This window comes from Chelonia mydas, chromosome 6 (genome assembly GCF_015237465.2).
Source record: "Chelonia mydas isolate rCheMyd1 chromosome 6, rCheMyd1.pri.v2, whole genome shotgun sequence".
Lineage (NCBI taxonomy): Eukaryota > Metazoa > Chordata > Testudines > Cheloniidae > Chelonia > Chelonia mydas.
The window spans coordinates 58008402-58026464 of record NC_051246.2 but is presented as its reverse complement, the minus strand read 5'-3'; the positions used below and the strand labels follow the sequence as shown (position 1 = coordinate 58026464).

Below are 18063 nucleotides of genomic sequence, written 5' to 3'. Positions count from 1 at the left end.
AGTTTGCCCAGGAACGATCAGAGCAACAAACAAAGAAAAGAATCTGCAGCCTGTGGGACATGAGTTTGGTGGGTCTCAACCCTGTTCCCAGTGGACAGGTGTCCACATAAAAATCTTCATCACAGCTGCACTAAATGGCTTCTTTTCGGCAGTCTCAGCAGCAAGGCCCTAGGAAACTGAACTCCCCGCTCACCCACAAAGGTCGTTCCTCTAACTTAGAGTTGAGGAACATAGCCAAGGGACCACATGGAGCAAAGGAAAGGTGAAGCCCGAGTCTCTCCTGCTGCTGGGCTTTTTGAGGACGTGAACGTTGAGCTCCGCCAACGTCCTGTCTTTCACCAGCACTAAATTCGACAGAAACAGTTACAAATAATAACAAAGAAAAATGCCTACATTAGGTGATGTATTTAAAAGTCTTCCTCCACTCTTGGAATATGATCATTTGCGTTAAACTGAAATTTAGCAAGAACTTAATTTTCAACATGGTTGAGAGATTTTGCTGCAGGTTGAGGGGAGAAAGGGAAAAAATAAATGTAAATTTAAAAAAAAGGATCTAATCCTGCAAACACTTACTTCGAAGAGCAGTGCTTGCTACTGGGAGAAGTCCTATCATGGACAAGCTGAGTCCTATTATAAGACAGCTCAGAATAATGAGCACTCCATTTGGTAATGTGAGCATTTGCTGGACCAGGCTGAAGTTACTTTATTTAGAGAAATAGCTGCGGTGTTTGCAAATAGGGGGATAAAGGTCTGTGTCAGGGGCTAGCTGCATGTATGTACAGCTGCCATTTTGAGACTATATTCTCCTGGCTATCTGGTTAAAAACAGGGTTAAAACAAAACAAACCAAAACCAAAAATCCTGACTATCAGTTGCATGAAACACAGCCAATCACTGGTTAATATACAATTTTTTAAAAGGCTTAATTCTATAAACTAAGATACAATAGATTAAAACATGCTGTTATTGACTGCAGGGTAAATAATACTGGATGTGCCTTAAAAAGTCAGCAGATGTTTATTTATGAAATTGCCTATAATTTCATTTGCATACAATGAAATCTGGTGAGTAAGTAAGTACATATTTTAAAAATTCTTAGAACTCTTGACTCTCGGGGAGGTGATTACATATTTTCTTTATTATTCATATTTTCTATGCATGTGTGTTATAGGTGCATGGGTCTGTGTGCACGCACACACACACACAATCCTGTAATATTTATATGTATACATACATAAGCACACATACATACCAACAAATAAAAGGAATCTGATCTGCATGAAATATGTTAAAATTATTATATCAACTTAAAATTCATATTTTTAAACATCATAACCTTTGTGTCTAATAGTATCTTAGATTATCAAAACTGAAAGCATTAAATAAATCTAATGTGATATCTCACCACGTATGTTTATTTATTTTTCCTGTCTCATTTCACTCAGCTTGGCCAGTGAAAATCAGCCAGTCATTTTCACTGTCTAGCCATTTTCACCTCCTCACCATCATCTACAAGTACAAATCTGTTGCGTTTGGCTTTCTAACATCACACATAAACATTTTAATATGAAGAAGAAATGGTTTTAATTTGTTTTTTTTTTAAATCAGGAGAACATGCCTTTTCCTGTCAGAGCATGTAGCCCTTCTCCAGACACTCTTTTTGTTTTTAAACTAAACAAAACATTGGATTTAAAAGAGTTTTACAGGGTTGCTTTAAAAGAATGTTGTCGGTCACAGTACTATGTGCCTGATCCTGCACACTCTCTGAGCTTAGAACTACCAGCTGGGGTCAACTTCACAACTTGGCCCCTCCCATCAGACTTAAGTATTTCAACCTAGTAGTAAAGCCTGGTATTAGGAGCCCGGGGCATAACGGATGACCTGACAGAACACAAACTATATCAGCTCCGGGCACAAATGAGTGACTTACACTTTGAATTATCTTGCTTCATTCAGTTAAAATCTGATCCTTTCCCACAATTTTATCATAATATTATATCTATTTTATACACACATATAAATACTGATGTAATAATGGGATGCATAATAATGCATTCTCTATATGTGCACTGGATTCTTCATTCATGCCTTTGCATTCCTAAACCTATCACAAAATAAGGACTGCATAGGGTAACCACCTTTGTCAGGTGGGAATAAGAGAAAACCACATGAAACATAAAGGACATCGTAAGGGACGTTTTAAGGAAACACCATTGCCCGTAGCATATCATGTATTTTTCTCTCCAGTGTGCATTTCTACTGCCCTCAAGTATACAATGCAATCATCATGAGCATTAATTTAATGTTTAAAATGACACACTATCAGTTTTAAAACATTTCAATACATCTTAAAATAAGGGATGGGTGGTCACCCTCAGGGACAAATCAATTAAATAAGGGACAGTTCCTTAAAAAAAGGTTGGGTGGTCACCCTAGACCACATGGTCCTCGATTTACATCACCATTTTCAAAGCCATCAGCAATGTATTGCCACTAGCTGATTCATTCTAATCTGTCATATTACCTGCAGAGTGCTAGGCACACGCAACACACACAGTTGCATATGCCAATCTAAATAACCTGGGGCATAGACAATGATTTTGATGGGCACTAGTACAAAACCCTCTGGTACATAGAGTGCTCCTTCATGTTTATATCAACAGACCCTGCTACCTCCCTTCTGGTCTCTGATGGACTGCATGTGGCAGAAGAGCGTGGCCACTCCATCTAGCAAGCACTTGGGCAGATTCTTCTGCTGTTGCTGGGCAGACTCATGCTGATTCCTGTGCTTCGTGCCCTGCATGCCAGCTCTTCCCATTCTGCATTTGACATGAGTGCTCATCTTATGCATTGCAGGGAACAAAAGTGGAGAAGCTGGGTGATAGAGGAATCTGCTGAGGACCCCCTCCAGTAATAGCATTCTGGAAATTGGGGAAGACGCCAAGGGAGAGGGAAAGAGATGGGGTGGAAGGAGAGAGAGTTAGGGAGGAGGGACAGGAAATGGAAATGGGGGGAGAAATGGAAGGAGAAAAAGAGGGAAAGAAATGGAAAATAAGCATGATGAGACATCTCTTATGCCATTGAGTTGCATTTATTATGCCACCTACGTCATAGTATATTTTGCTGGCAGGCATATTGCAGCTGGATACGTCTACATGGAGGAAGGTTGTTGCTTTGATGGGGGCGGGTTTGGGAGTTAATGTTGGACAGATTTTTAAAATAAATCTACATGTAAAAGTGTCGGATCTTTAATTTTTTTTGGATTGCAGGGGACGGGAGAGTTACAAAATGTTTTACAAAAATAACGGTGCCCCCCAAAGCTGTGTGCCCCTTCCCCATGTTTTGCGGCATCTCTCCTGTTTCCTTAACTCACATGTTCCCCTCCAACTCTCACCACAAACACACCTTGTGGCTTGTTATTACTCTGTTATCTATCAAACTGAGGCCTCAATCCTGCAATCAGATCTGCAGAGGTGAATGCTTGCATGTGGAACAAGAGTCCACCCATGGAGATCCAAACTTAGGACTGGGGCCTTAGATGGCATGTCCCTCGGTCAGGGACCTCATTAGATTTTTTTTCTGTAAAGCTCCATGTGCTGGGATAAATTAAAACAACACCATAATTAAGGATATTTAAAGAGGGAACCAGAAAAGGATGGGTGACTGGCATCATTTTGTCAGAAGGGAGATGGGCTGCTCCTCCAGACATCAAGAATGTCAGCAAGTCACCAGATGGGCATTCCAGACAGAGAAAGGCAAGGGCATAAAGACATTTCATTGTTGGCTTTTGTATCTTTCATTGGGTGCATGCAGCTCTGATTACTTAAGTTAAAATAACATTGCTGCCTTTACATTCTGTATATTGAGGTTAAATAACTGGTAGAATTGGCTGCTGGCTACTTCTTCCCACCCTTCCTCATTGTTAAGTGGCCTTTTTTTTCCTGTCGTCCTCTCTGGAGAAATGCTGACCTTTTTTCCAGAGTGGATGCTGTGTGTCATTCATTCCCTGTATGATCACACCCACACCCATTGCCTTACATTCTTGTGCCTCCAGCATTACGGACAACACCCATATATGTTTCCAGGGGTGTGGGCCTTGCTCCCTCTATCATAAAACATTAATATTTCCTAGAGTAAAGAAATCAGATCTGCAGAGTGTATTGCTAAAGGGAAAAGTATAAATATTTTGGGTCAGATCCTGAAGCCCTTCCTCCCCCAGGTAGGTTTAATTGGAACGACTCGAGTGCATATGGATTCTTCAGTGAGGAAAAATAGCAGCACTGGGTCCTTGTAAGAGGGGCATGGAATTTGCATCTAGCAAATATGTTTCCCATTTCCTCTTTCAATTTTAAAAATGTGTCCATTAAAAAATAACGTCCTCAGAAGATATTTTCTCTGATTTCTACTTTCAATAAAGGTTTATACCCAAGCAGAAAACATTCAGAATTTCCCAGTAGTAACCCTGGGTCGTTTTTCTGCCTACTTTAGCCTAACTAATTTAAAATATCATTATTCTAGTCTGTTTACTTACAGCTCACTTAAAGCAGGAGACAAAGGAACAATTCTTCCCCTCGCCACACCCGTCTTTACTGGCTGCTTGACCAAGAGATTGGTACAACCCTGAGTGCTTTGTCCTCTGAAAAGATACCTGCCCAACATTAGCCACCTACTCCCAGTTATCAAGGAAAACTTTCAATAACCATTTCAGTGTCTCCCTCTAGCTAACAAATGGGCTGGACTGGGAGGACCAAAAAAGTATAATGTTTGTCTCCCTTCTCCACTGCCTGCCTGCCAATCCTCCTGTTCTCCTGCTTGGGAATGGAGTGGGCTGCTTGCACATTGGAGATCATAATGCAACAATCTAGTGGTGATACGGCATACACAGGAAATCACACCTTGCCTCTAGCTGACCGCTTGACAAGGCCACTTGGTCTCCTGGGGTTGTTATCAAGTGATTTAATGCAAGGAGGCAAGAGAGCTCTCCCCAAATGATCCCAGTACGGAGCACTGCTACTGTACGTGTGAAGATATGCACAATCATCACCACACCTGAAAATTCTGCCTGTGGTTAACTGGCCTGGGGATTGGAACCCTGACGGTTGGGGGCGACTCTGGCAGCGTGGGGCATCATCTGGTTACAATTTCAGGCTGGTTCTAGGATAAGGAAGATCATATTAAAAATAAAACTCGTGTCATGCTAGTGCTGTGATTCATTTCTATATGTGCAAAAAGAATAATTAATAAAGCAGCTTCTATTGTCCTTCACAACCCATCAGAACAGCACCAAAGAATTTGCTGTAAAATATATGACTGCAATTTCTGTGTTTTGATTTTTAAGTGGAAAAGCTTGATTTACACAGACAAGTTTTGTAGCTATCTACTATAAACTAGTCAGCTTTGACTACCTAGAATTAAAATAAGTTACTGAAATATACTCAACATATTTTTTGTTTAGCCATCAATTCACCTGGGTGTATTTTTCTGCAGGATACCATGTCACTTATACAGAAAACTGTCTACATTTAAATACTGTACAACTTCCCTTCTCAGCTCCAAACAAAGTCCACACAACTCGCAGCGAGTCAGAATATATTTCCTTTCTGGGGTTTGTTTTTATTCACAAAAAGAAATCAAAGTGAAACAACACAAAATCCAGCCCAAGTCTTTTCCTCAGGCTTGGCTGCTCCCAGGGTTCCTCTCTCAAGACGCTCAGCCCATGCATTATGTCCTTTTCCATCTCCCTTATACTGGGGATTAATGAGCTATCTGCAAGAATATACTGTTTGCTAAAATTTCCCACCATTGCTACCACTGGTTCAGTTTAATCAAGGATCGTAATGCTATGACCCCTAGTATAGACAATGTATTGGTGACACCCTGTATTTTAAGCACTGCATCATACAGCCCTGTCCGTCCACACCCTGCCCCCAGTATTTCCACTGGTGAAACTGAACTGGTGGTAGCCACACTGGGAGTATTTTTTGGGGGGGAAAAAAAAAGCAAAAAAAAAAAAGCCTAGTATTGATACCCTAAGTGAGTCAGCAGAACCTACTTAACATTCCCCAGCAGGGTCATTACCTACTAACAAGGTGAGGTTTTCATTTCTGTTAGAAAGGATAAAGACAAATATTTTCATTTGGGGAAAAAACAACAACCAGGAGTATGTCTAGAAGTTTTAAAGCCAAAAAGATTACTTTGTATACAAGTCCCGAAGAGTAAATATAGATATTTTAAAATAAATATCTTGATTAAATAAGAGATTAGTAGCGTTTTAATAGCAATTTAAAGTTATCAAAAATTGCAAAAACTACAAAAAAGATTGTCCCCAATTGTACTACTACTACTAGTAGTAGTAAATTTAATTTCTGAGCATCCTATTTTGGAAGGCCTTTATTTACAAATCTGCATGCAGCATACCAGCTACCCAACTCTTGATTAGCATTGTATCCAAATGATTGTCAGTAGAATAATCTATTTAAAAGAGAATGAATTGCGACTGACCTATAGGTAATCTGTAAATGATTCAAATACTAATAAAAGTTCGGTGATGGGGGGGGGGGCAAAAAGGGGGTCAGACACTATTCCATGCAGTTTATTACTCACATAGCAGTTTTTTAGCAGGTGGGGCTTGACGTATTTCCTGGTGTGTAAGTGGTAGTGATACAGGAGGCTTAGAGGCCTTGTGCAGAAATTGCATTCATAGGCCCTTAGCCTCTATATAATTGTATTAAGCATGCTGACAGACACGACTTAACATGCCCTCACCCCATGATTCTTGCAATGTACTCTTTGGTCTTTTTACCAGTCTTAAGTGTAGTGACTGTTTAATATTTGTTATATCCTCTTTCAGGGGAGATGATATGCTGGCTTGACAGGAGTATGTACTCAATGATCTAACAAGCCTTTTCTATCTCTAACTACTATGATCTGCTTGTCATTCCTATATTTTGATATGCAGAAATGTTTATTGCAAAAACAGAAATTAAGGGATATCAGGAAAGCAATGCTAGGCCTTATGTGGCCGAAAGACGTTTGTCCCCGATCATGTAGAAAAGATAACCCCAAAGTTGTGATGAGACCGGTCCATAACAGCACCTTTACAAACGATGACATTTTGTTGTGTTACAACAAATTGTATATTATATGGGTGAAGACAATAGCCTTATGTGACATAAGAGGCCAAAATGGAATATCAGAAATGGCCTTCTAACAAAAAGCCTTCTTGCATCATCTTTATTGGGATTTAGAATTCAAAATATAGTCAATTAAAAGACACTTTCCTACAATTATTCATTTGAGAGTCTTTTACTTGTAACTCAAATATATTTTCTCCCTTTTTCTAAAACTGATATAATGTTAAAACAAAACAGGAGGCTTTTACTGTAAATGAAGGAAAATAAGGGTTTTTTTCCCCCCCATGAATAAGTCTGACCAGTATGTTTCTACATCATGACTACAAATCTATACGTAAATGACGTGCCAACTCTCTCAGCATTAATCAAAAACCTACAAGCTTAAAACTAAAAGACCTGCAGACTTTGGAACAAGCATTAACATATGGGTTGAAAAAGAATTTCACTAATGAATAAAGAAGCTAAGATAGTTGTTTAATATGGTATGAAATTTTATGAAAAGATCCCTATCCTGATACTAGCTGAGTTTTTTCTTACTCAAAATGGTAGACTTTCTACAAATCAATTTGATGGTAGTTTAGGAAAACATTATAACAGAAATTTTAGCCTTTTTAAATTATTGTCTTAAATTCTTTCCATGAACCTAAACTTTCCTCCTCTATTATGAACATGCCCACTGCCCTGTGCCAGCTCATTGTAAATTACCTTTGCACTCACGTTAAGGCCCCATTTCAGGGCTGGGGTGGTGACAGTATAAATGAGAATGCGACTGTTATATTTTGGAACTATCCTCCTGTAAAGCAATAATGTAAGCAGGCCTGCTATGAGGTCAAGACTTGCTCGATTTATTGTGCGAAGTCCCACTTGCAGAAGACAAGCTAGGGTTTAGCCCACGGTCATAGTGGACGTAACAGGTTTAAAAGTTACCCGTAAAATTAAGTAAAAATTATATATTATGTATATGTTCCAATTTGTTTTTTATATAAAGGAAATACAGAAAATTATTCAAAAGGGGGATTTACCAGTTAATGGAAAAGTTGATTTAATTTTGATTTTTAAAAAGGGAAAATTGACATGAAGTTGAAATCCAGCTCTATTTTTATCTGCTTCTTCTTCCCTTTTGTACTGTTTTGATTCAGGACTGCCTAGCCAGGCCTCTAGCACTCCATCTTGTCATAGCCATTGAGAGGAGGTCATTAGAGACACACACAATTCGCTGTAACACAACCGAGCAGTGCTGCACGCAAGAATCGGTTCTGGGTTTAGATCAGCCCGACGAGGAGGAGAGCTCAGGGAGGAACAATGGGGATTCGAGCTCCTTTCAAAGCTTTGAACAGCTCTAACTTCGCGGGGCACTGAGAGGCGTTTGGACGTGGTATGGGCTGTTAATAGAGACGCTGAGGGCACGTTCAAGCAAAGGCCCTGGGCTAGTTTTCACTCGGAGGACGGGGTGGAACACGGGCAGGGAATTCTCTTTTCTTCTATACGAGAAGCACTCCGGACTGAATTAAGAGGCAAGCTCCCTAAAAGTCACTGGGAGTAACTTACTTTGGAAGCTTGGCCCCATAACTACCCCCCTCCCACACACACACACTTGGTTTTTAATAACGGCCCTGCTGATTAACGGTAAACTGGCTGCAGGCCGAGCTACCCTGCATCTCCTGCCACCTGTTACTGCCACAGAAAACCGCGAGCACTAATACTGGCTGTCGGAGATGAGGCTGGTGTAACGCCCTGGACTCCCATGTGGTGACACCAGGGATGCATCTGTCCAATGGATCTAGAATAATGGGATTGTGTAGTTTACGTGACCTTTAGTGACAACTGGGATCGTGCCGGTAGCTTCTGCTGTGTGTTTCTCACCTGGTCTTACAGGCACTGGAGTCTTCCTCTTGTTCCCTCGACTAGAATCCGGAACCTCCGAGTAGCCTTTAGCAGATGGTGGTCTAGGCCAGCCTGAAAGAGAGACACAGACACCCGTTACACGTATGTGCTGCACATCACCCAGAGGTGCTAAAGAAGAGAGCTGCAAGAACAGAGGATTTTTTAAAAAACTTGTGTCTATGCAGTAAGAAGCAGCGGGGTAGTTCTCATCTCCCTGCACTGGGTTCAACAGGACACTGATGCCCGAAACTTACCCAAAGACCATGTCACCCAGGAGGGAAGGTTGCTGGATCGACAGCACGTTAAGTGAATGCAGAGCACGTTAGCTAAACATTTGGGGAAAGGCGAGGAAGAGGCGCAGACATCCCCTCCCACCCCCTGGAGCTTTGAACTTCACTTTCTGAGAGGAATTGTGCGCATCCTCCTGACTCACCTTCGCTTTTGCGGAGACACCCAGGCTGTGTTAGTGAGAGTTGGGCTCTGATCAGTCAGACATTAAAAGTAGCCATGAAATGTAGGAGGGAAACATTTTTGCTGCCTAGGGGCAGATTTGAATCTGCCCAGACTCGCCTTTAATACTCATATTCATTCAAAAAATCAAATCAAACAAACCCTTCAGTGCAAAACAGTTAGCAGTAAAGGTCAGGAAAGCCCCCCGCCCCTTGACCCACTCCCTTGCTAAAGCAACTGCACCTCGTAACTTCAGGGAGTTTAAAACCAGCATTAGCTTGAGCTGGCGGGCGGGTTTGGCTGTTGCTTTTCATAAAGAAATGAAATAGACAAGACTGTATGGTGTCAGAGTGAGGCCCTTTAGTTCCTTAGTGGAGTCAAAGGAACGTTGTGAATTGGGTATCCGTCTGGAAGAGGCGGAGGGAACCATCAATAACTATAACCCTTTTAAAGAAGCTGCAAATTAATCCGCTAGGAGAATCTAATCGATCCAAAAGGTGCCTCTTTCCGCGGCTGTTTTTCTGGTTGATCAGGTTTAAGAATGGGGTATTTGCCATGTTTCTTAAGGTGCAGCCCCCGAGCCCTTGCGTGGAGGCTGCTGCTGCTGTTTAAATGATCAGGGCTGATGCAAGTTTCCAACTTTCCACTAATTAAAGGAAATCTTCCAAAAGATAAAATGAAGAGAAACAAATGCCTCGCTTTTCTTTTTCACTGGCCCCTACGTTGGAGAGCAAAGCTTGGGAGTAGCCCCCTGATGTAGCTGAAAGGAGAAGTCCCCGTTCACACTCCTGCAGCAGCAGTCCCCAGAATGGTAGCAACAGTTGGCTGGCAATGTAAAGAGATGTGAATCTAAACCACGGTGGCTCGGATTTACATTCTCTTCTTATCTGCCCAAAAATCACCTTTGGTTTAAATTCCCTTGGGCCAGGCTAGGTAGGAAATGGTGAAGATGTTTCCATAGCCTGATCTTTGCTGATCCGTCTCATCACTCCTTTTTTTTTTTTTTTAAGTTCCCTCTAAAACCTTGTCTCCCTTTAAAAGATGCTCACATGCATAAAGCCCTGGACAGAGGTTTGCTGGCGATTGGAAAGGACAAACACTATTTTTCCAAAGGGGAGAGAGCAAACAGTTGGGAATATGCAAGTCTGTTTGAGAGATATTGTGACCCTTCCACCTTTGTTCTCACCAAGCCAGTTACGTGTCCTGGCTAAGGTAGGGGTGCGGAGAAACAGCGAGGTGCTTTTGCTTTCGCCTTGTTTCCCTGCTTATCCCTTAGCCAGCCTTTCACTCTCTTATAAAGTACAACCAGGGCTTCAAAATATCTTTTATCTCTGGAGAAATATTAACTCTTTGCCTCGGTTGTGCTCCTCGCCCTGTGGGTCTTCAATGCAGACTTTTTTCAAATACAAAGCCAGCCCTTTCCGAGCCGGATCCCCCTCTGTGCAGAGTAGAGGGGTGCAGGGAGGGGAACCCTGGTGGTTTTTAACAGTTCCGATCTTAGATAATAATCCCTTTTAAAAAAATTTACAGACGTTTGAACCACAGGCCCCTGTCTTGCGTCAGCCGGGCACTCCACTGCCAACTTGCTGCTCAGCTCCTGTCTATTTCCCCGGGCTGATCTTCACGGGTATACTTTTTTAAATCGCTTTTCTTTTGGGGGTCAGCAATTAGGGAGGGGGGGTTGATTTGTGGCCCACGGAATCCGCCCCTGGTAATTACTGCAAAGAGAAGGAATGCAGCCTTCCTAACTCCTGTATAGATGCTCTCACTGCTGTGTGCTTGGAACAAGGCAGTTTCAGAGCCAGAGAGCTGATGCTGCTTTGCTCGCCTGCAATCACCTCGCCCAAAAGCATCGCCTCGGCTGGGTTTCCCCCCGGATTCCGCCTTTTTTACCCCTTTCGGGGCTACTTTGTGTTGGGGAAAGGATGATTTGGGGAATCAACGGGCTGCAAGTTGCCTAAAATCAGGGTGGAAGTGTGCAGGGAGGCGCTTTTGGCAAGCGCTTCCATGGTGCATCTCCTGGTAACTGGGGTCTCCCCCAAACCGCGGCTGATTCGTGCGCCTCCCTCTCCTCCTCCCTCCCTTTTTTATGGGGTGATCCCAGAAAATCCCACCCTCCCCACCTCGAAATAAACCCAATCTCCCGGCCAAAGAGACAGTTTAATGAACCGCTTCAGGTTTTTTTTAATTAAATCATTTCGATCCACTAAAAATCCCCTTTTTAAAAAATCCTTGGGGGTGGGGGGAGGAGGGGCTGAGAACTTTTGGGAAGTTTTATTTTTTTTTATTTTTTTTTACGAAAAAATAATTAAATACAATCCACAATAAAAGGACCCGAATAAACGTGTGATCCGCCCCGTTAGACAAAAGTCGATTACAAAGTTAGGCTGGAAGACGAAGGTGAATAACTGAATGTCTCGGTGACCAAGCGGGGTGGGGAAGGGGAGAGGGTGTTTATTTCTTTCCACATATACACACAGGACGGAAGGATTGGGGCCGGATTGAAGAGGGAGGGGGAAGGTAAAGAAGCCAAGAGAGTCTAGATAAGTCCAAGGCTCGGCGATCGCAGCTGCTGCTCCTTCGGCGAATGCGCCCTCCGCGAATGCTTTTTGGGGTAAGGGCTTCCCGGCTAGGTAGTTATATACAGCAAGCCCAGACCGCAAAAAGATTCGCGAAGGACAAAGTCTCCTGCGGCTTCCTACATCCATCCATCCGGCTGCCACCAAAATATCCACACGACCCAAAGGCGATCGGCTGATTATTTCCCAGACACACCAGGATCCCTCCCCACCCCCTCCATCCCGACCAAGTCCCTCTCCAAACCCAAGGCGATGTACCCAACTCAGGAGAGGAAGCGGTGGGGGAGGAGGGGGGGTTCCCCTAGCCCATCCCCATCACACTGGGCCCCCTCTTGTCCTCCTCTTTCCCCCTCCCCGCCAAGGAGCTGGGAGCCCAGGCTTGCAGGATCTGGGGGCTTTGTGAGCAAGGTAGAGTTCGGAATGTCCCCCCATCTCTCTGCTCCCGAGCAGAGGGTCTAGCGCTGTGCACAGGCGCTGCGTAAAGAGAAAACTCTCCCCCTGAGCACTAAATAAATAGAGACCAGGCAGACAGCTCATTGGTGCGGACTAAAATCGTCACCCACCAATCAGGAGACGCCTCACATTTCCTTTTTTTCGAAAGGGGGAGAGGTGACGGGGGGGGGGGAGAGAGAGAAACATTTCCATTTCTAATTATTCAACAAATCCTAGACAAGAGCACGTTCAATAGTGTTGCCATGCAATCCCAGAACAAAAGAGACACAATTAAATTATAATAAATCAAATCAAGAGAGGACCTGGATTATGCATATATCCAAACAGCAATTAATTCCAGGTATATTTAAGACAATGAGATGCCCAAAGTCTAGTAACAATGAAGGAAGCTCAAGTAATCTAAAACTGGCCAGGGCATTTGTCAGCAAATTATGCTGATGCTGCCACCCATCAATGGCCAATGTATGCCACCAATATCAATTCATCAGTCGACTGAGCACCCAAGATATGAGGGGTGGGGGGAGAGGGAGGGCAGAGAGACGAAACTGCCTACTTTCCACTTATTACCAAAGATTAATACCATCGTGACTTCTGAGCTTCAACTCAGCCCAAGCAACCCCCTTTTCAGTTAATAAAAGTTCCATGGATGTGTCATAGAACTACTCCAGAGATCTTCTGAACAAAGCCTGCTGGAAATTAGTAGCCCCCCTAGTGCCGATCAGCAGCCGTATAGAGGCAAATTAGTGTCCACTCTCCCCCCAGGCATCAACCGGGTTACTACTCAAGTTGAAGATATCGTACAGAAGATCGACTAGGACTCGCAGAACTAACAATAACTCAAGAACTTGAAAGTTAATCTCTCGTCTGCTCGCACACTGAACAGACTGTCACTGATCAATATACACTCTCCAAAATGAGGTGCCGAGAAGCCAAGTTCCTGCCTTATCAGCTGTAACGGCACACTAAACTCACACCAGGAATATCACCACAACCACAACACACACTTCTAGATCCAAACCACCTACGCGCCCCTACATCTTCCCTCAAAAGTATTGTTAGCCTCGCTGCGGACTGCTCCGAACAACACCAGCTTGCTTCAGAAACTCCAAGCCAATCAACCGAGCGTCCCGGCTGACTGCAGAGTTGGGGATTCTGACCACAATATTAAAAAGTTTTAAACCCCCATCACTTACCTTTGTGGGTGCATCAGTGCCCGGTCCTATGAGCATGTTGGAGGGTGCAGCCATCACCAAATATTTTTAGGAAGCCCAAAGCAAAGCATTCCTTCCTCCAGGTATGTATATAAGTTACTGTACTGTGTGGGAGGGTCACGATCTTGCTAAGTGCAGAAGATTCCTCAAGATTAACCCCTCCACTCCCTTCCCCTTCTGCAACTTGGTGTGTGTGTGGGTATATATATGTGTGTGTGTGTATATACACACACACACATATATATAAATACACACACGTACATATATAAACACACACATATATATAATATATATATATATACATACATACAGGCACACACACACGGATGGGAGAGCAAAGAGAAAGCGAGATCCGAGGAGTCCAGCTGCCCCCCTGACGCCGTTTTGATTGGATGGTCTTTTCATGTAGAGGGGACGTCTCAAGTCGAAGTCACGATTTCTGCTCAGTTTGGAACCATCTGTGACTGGAGCCATGACGCAGCCAGCGCACATTACTCACTTTTACAGTCACGACTTGGAAATCCGTGCAGTTTCCAACCAAAATTACACCGCCACCATTGAATTATTTAATAGGATCCAGTTAAGGGTAATCTTATGCATTGTGCCAAGAGATGCAATGATCTAGGAGGGGAGGGTCGGGGAAGGGAGGGAGCGGGAGAAAGGAGGGCAGCATTTCTGGTTGCTAATGACTGTTTTATAGAGCTATATTAAGAGTTACAGTAATTGGCTACACGTGTTGTAAGTGGATTTTTTTTTAAATGATCAGTTTGTAAATACGACCACGCAGGCTCGGGAAAGGGACGATTTCTACATTAAGGACATTAGTGGGTGGCATTCTACTGTGCTAGGAATACATAGGCTTGTGTTTTATTAATTGCAAGAAACGATGCCTTGTTATATATATAAAGTTACTGCCTGCAATGTTAGCCAAGATGTGCTTTTGCCAAACAAACAAATAAATATGTCCTATGCTATACTGATGTTCATGTCTGCATCATGTCATTGTCTGCAGGATCCGCAACTGTCGCTGGGCTTGGAGTGGTAGGTGCACCATTTTATAAGCTTGCTTTTTGTCTCGCTGAGCTAGCTAGATGTACTTACTGAAATCTGCTTTCTTTTGTTATTGTCGGGCTTTAATATTTCTACTCCTTGCAGGTATAGAAATAAGTCTGCGGCTAAAAGACCCCCCACCCCCACCCCCATCTGGTCGGGAATTAATTTCCTCTTCCTTCTCATGTTAAGGAGAATGGGTTGATGCATGTGAGTGTTGTACAGTGTCAATGTGTGATTTAATGCAACCTGCTGACATGTTTTTGCTAACTGAAATGCCTATAAACCTGCATGCTCCTAGCCTAGCAAGAATATCCCGGGTTCCAAAAGGGGATGATTGGTGTTTGTAGCATTGCATCTATTTCGTACACACAACAATCGCCCCACTACTTCGCCTCTAATTCAGTCATTCCACCAATTCGTCTGGTGAGGTTATGACTAAGGACGCGAAGGAAAGGCAATAACAACACACACACACACGACCTGTAGAAGGTGTGAGCACTTAGAGGGGGGAAAATGAGGTGGGAGGAGAAGGGGTGAGTCCAAATAAAGCAACCTATAGCCTCTTATTTTGCTAAGCACCATCATCAGGTACAGACTGTTTCAAACACACAGGCGGGAAGGGCAGGCGATTCCGAGCAGAGTCAGCAGCAGAGTTTACGCACGGATGGGGAAACCTGAATGGGAGGGAAGCGCCCAGCCACTCTTAGCTTAGAATAAGCAGGGATCTCAGCATCCTCCGGGGTCCTTCAGAGAGTGCAGCAGAGATTACAACATCCTTTGAAAGCCATTAAACCTACAGACATGGGCTAGATCGAACGAAGAAAGTGAACTCCTCCAGCGCAAGCTAAGCAGCCGGTGCAGCGATTTCAGCACCTCAGCTAGTGGACAGCTCCCAGACAGCCTGCGCTTCAGTAGTTTCCCCTGGTCCAGCTGCAAGGGATAAGGGGACTGTAGTGTCAGCATATGACAGGCTCTCTGTAGGCAATCCACAGAGAGTTCCCCTCTCAGTCTGCGAAGCGAGTTTTGCCATTACAGTGTGTCTAGCCACCCATTGGAAAAATAAAAAGAGAGAGTGGATAGGTACAGAGAGAATGAAGGACTCAATAGCGCCGACAGAGAGAGAGAGAGAGAGTTGCAGCTCGCTATTGATTCAGAGATTTACCGACAGGGTGATTCCCCTTTCTGTAAGAATTCCCTGTCTCTGGGTTCCGTGCATGCACCAAATGCATTATGCAAACGAGTATCTCCCCCTCGGTTGAACAGAAACAATAAAATAATAAAACCAAGCATGCATAAAATAAAGTCACTCTCTGCAGTATGCACAGGAAATATCACTACTTACCCAAACAGGAACTCCTTGCTTGGGGGAGGGGGGCGGGAGAGGGACGGGACGAGAGTGGGGGGTGAGGAGAGAGAGAGAGAGAGAGAGAGAGAGAGAGAGAGAGGAAAAATCCAACAATTAATTTCCAGACAGGAGTTGGAAAAAAAATACTGCGGTGATGTCCAGGTTTTCTTCCACCAGCGCTCTCTTTTTATACAAGTGCAACCCTCTGTCTATTTCTGGAACGCGATCAAAACCCTGATGCTATTTTTAGCAGGTACTGGGGGAAAAAAATCCACACACAAAGCCATTTCGCTGGAACGTTACATCCAAAACATTAAATGTGCATTACGTTCCCACCAACCCCCCCCCCCCCCCCAAATCACCCCCCGCTTCTTTCTGCACCATCATCCACGGTTGCTTTAGGTGCATCATTGCAGAGAATTAAAAACAAAACAAAACCAAAAACAAAAAAACGACCGCCTTCCGTGCTGTCCTATTACACAAAACCCCAATCCACAGTTGTATTGAGCCTGTCTCTCTCTGTGTCTCTCTGCCTGTTGCCTTGTAAGCATTATTGTGTCTGTCTACTTGCAGGGTCTTTATGAAGTGGGCTTTAAAAACAACCAACCAACCACCAAAACACAACCACCACCATGCACCAGTTTAACATTATGCACCAACGTGGGGTTCTGGCAGGGAAGCTTGTTTTGCCGAGAGAGACAGAGCGATGGTTGCATACACTGGATGCACAAAGAAAGGGTTTTCTTTAATTCTCTCCACCCCACTCAATGCTTTTTTTTAAAAAAAACACAAATTCCTTTGTTTGGAGAATAAAGAAGCTTTCTGTCTATATATAGCTATATATGAAATCTGGTTTGTGTGTGTGCGCGTTCTAGTCATTCACTACGAGGGGGGGATTGGGAAAAAATAGAATCATTAGGGCTTGCAGGCTACAAGGAGCCAGCCTGAGACTCCTTTGCAAGGCTGCGTCAGTTATCAGCTATTGACGTCACGTTCAGATTCTCCTCTTCAGAGGCTCTAGTTCATCATAAAAGATGTCTGTGCTCGGAGCTTTGTGCTTGCAGAAAAGCACTTCAATTCGAGGGAAAGAGTTAATTAGCAAGCCCCATATTTTGTGTTGTGCAGCTTTCCACACAGTTGCACAAAAATCCTGTGGGGTGTGCGTGTATTTATGAGAGAGAGAGGGGGGAAAATATGCCCTGAGGGTATGGATATATTTTAAACACACACACGCAGAAAAACACAGAGAGCGAGAGAAATCTGCATAGACAGACCATGCAGGGGCATCTCCCCACCCCATGTTTGGCAACTGTAGCAAACAGAAATAGGAATAAAATCTGAGATTTTGTATTTCTCAGGCAAACAGCACAGGGGTTGCTGAATATATTTTAGCACCCCCTCTCCTGCACACACTCGCACCCTCCCGCAGCTTTCTGGACAAAAACCATCAACATTCAGCAACATCTAGTCCCCACCACCACCTTACGCTCGTGTTTGGCTATTGTAGCAAAAGACAGATATTGATAAAACTAGGATTAATTCTGTATATTTGTCAGGCAAACAACCCCGTCTCCAAGAGTGACGCAAATAACAGATTCTATGGCTCTGGCTTTCTATATTCTGCACCCACGCACTCTGCTTGGTCTCCCACGGAATCAGCTACAGAGAGCAATGATCCAGATTATACAGAGAGAGGGGGTGGGGGAGAGAATAACAAATGAAATTGCAATTAAAAATCATAATGCTGCTATACGCAAATGGCTAAATCTGATGTTATACAGTGGCACACACACCCCCACCGCCCCCAAATTAACAATAATAATAATTTAAAAAAAAAATACACCATGCACGAAGCAGCGACCAAACAAAAGGAATTGTCTTGTTGACAAATGCAGAGTTTATTTGGCAAAGAAAGGTCCTTCACACTCGCCATCCTGCCCATCTCCGAACCAGAAA

The 18063-nt window shown here is 43.5% G+C and overlaps 2 long non-coding RNA genes across 2 annotated transcripts; one reads left to right on the top strand and one right to left on the bottom strand.

Annotated features, from left to right (window-relative positions):
- Positions 1 to 1332: 1332 nt before the first annotated feature.
- On the bottom strand, positions 1333 to 13827 carry LOC119566528. The gene is made up of 3 exons (XR_006291442.1): positions 13692 to 13827; positions 8996 to 9088; positions 1333 to 2920 (listed from the first exon to the last, which is right to left on the bottom strand). It is a non-coding gene; the product is annotated as an uncharacterized LOC119566528 (long non-coding RNA).
- A 222-nt stretch (positions 13828 to 14049) lies between these two features.
- Positions 14050 to 16928, top strand: LOC122466132. Its single transcript, XR_006291441.1, has 4 exons — positions 14050 to 14295; positions 14722 to 14750; positions 14865 to 14969; positions 16681 to 16928. It is a non-coding gene; the product is annotated as an uncharacterized LOC122466132 (long non-coding RNA).
- The last annotated feature ends 1135 nt before the right edge of the window (positions 16929 to 18063 follow it).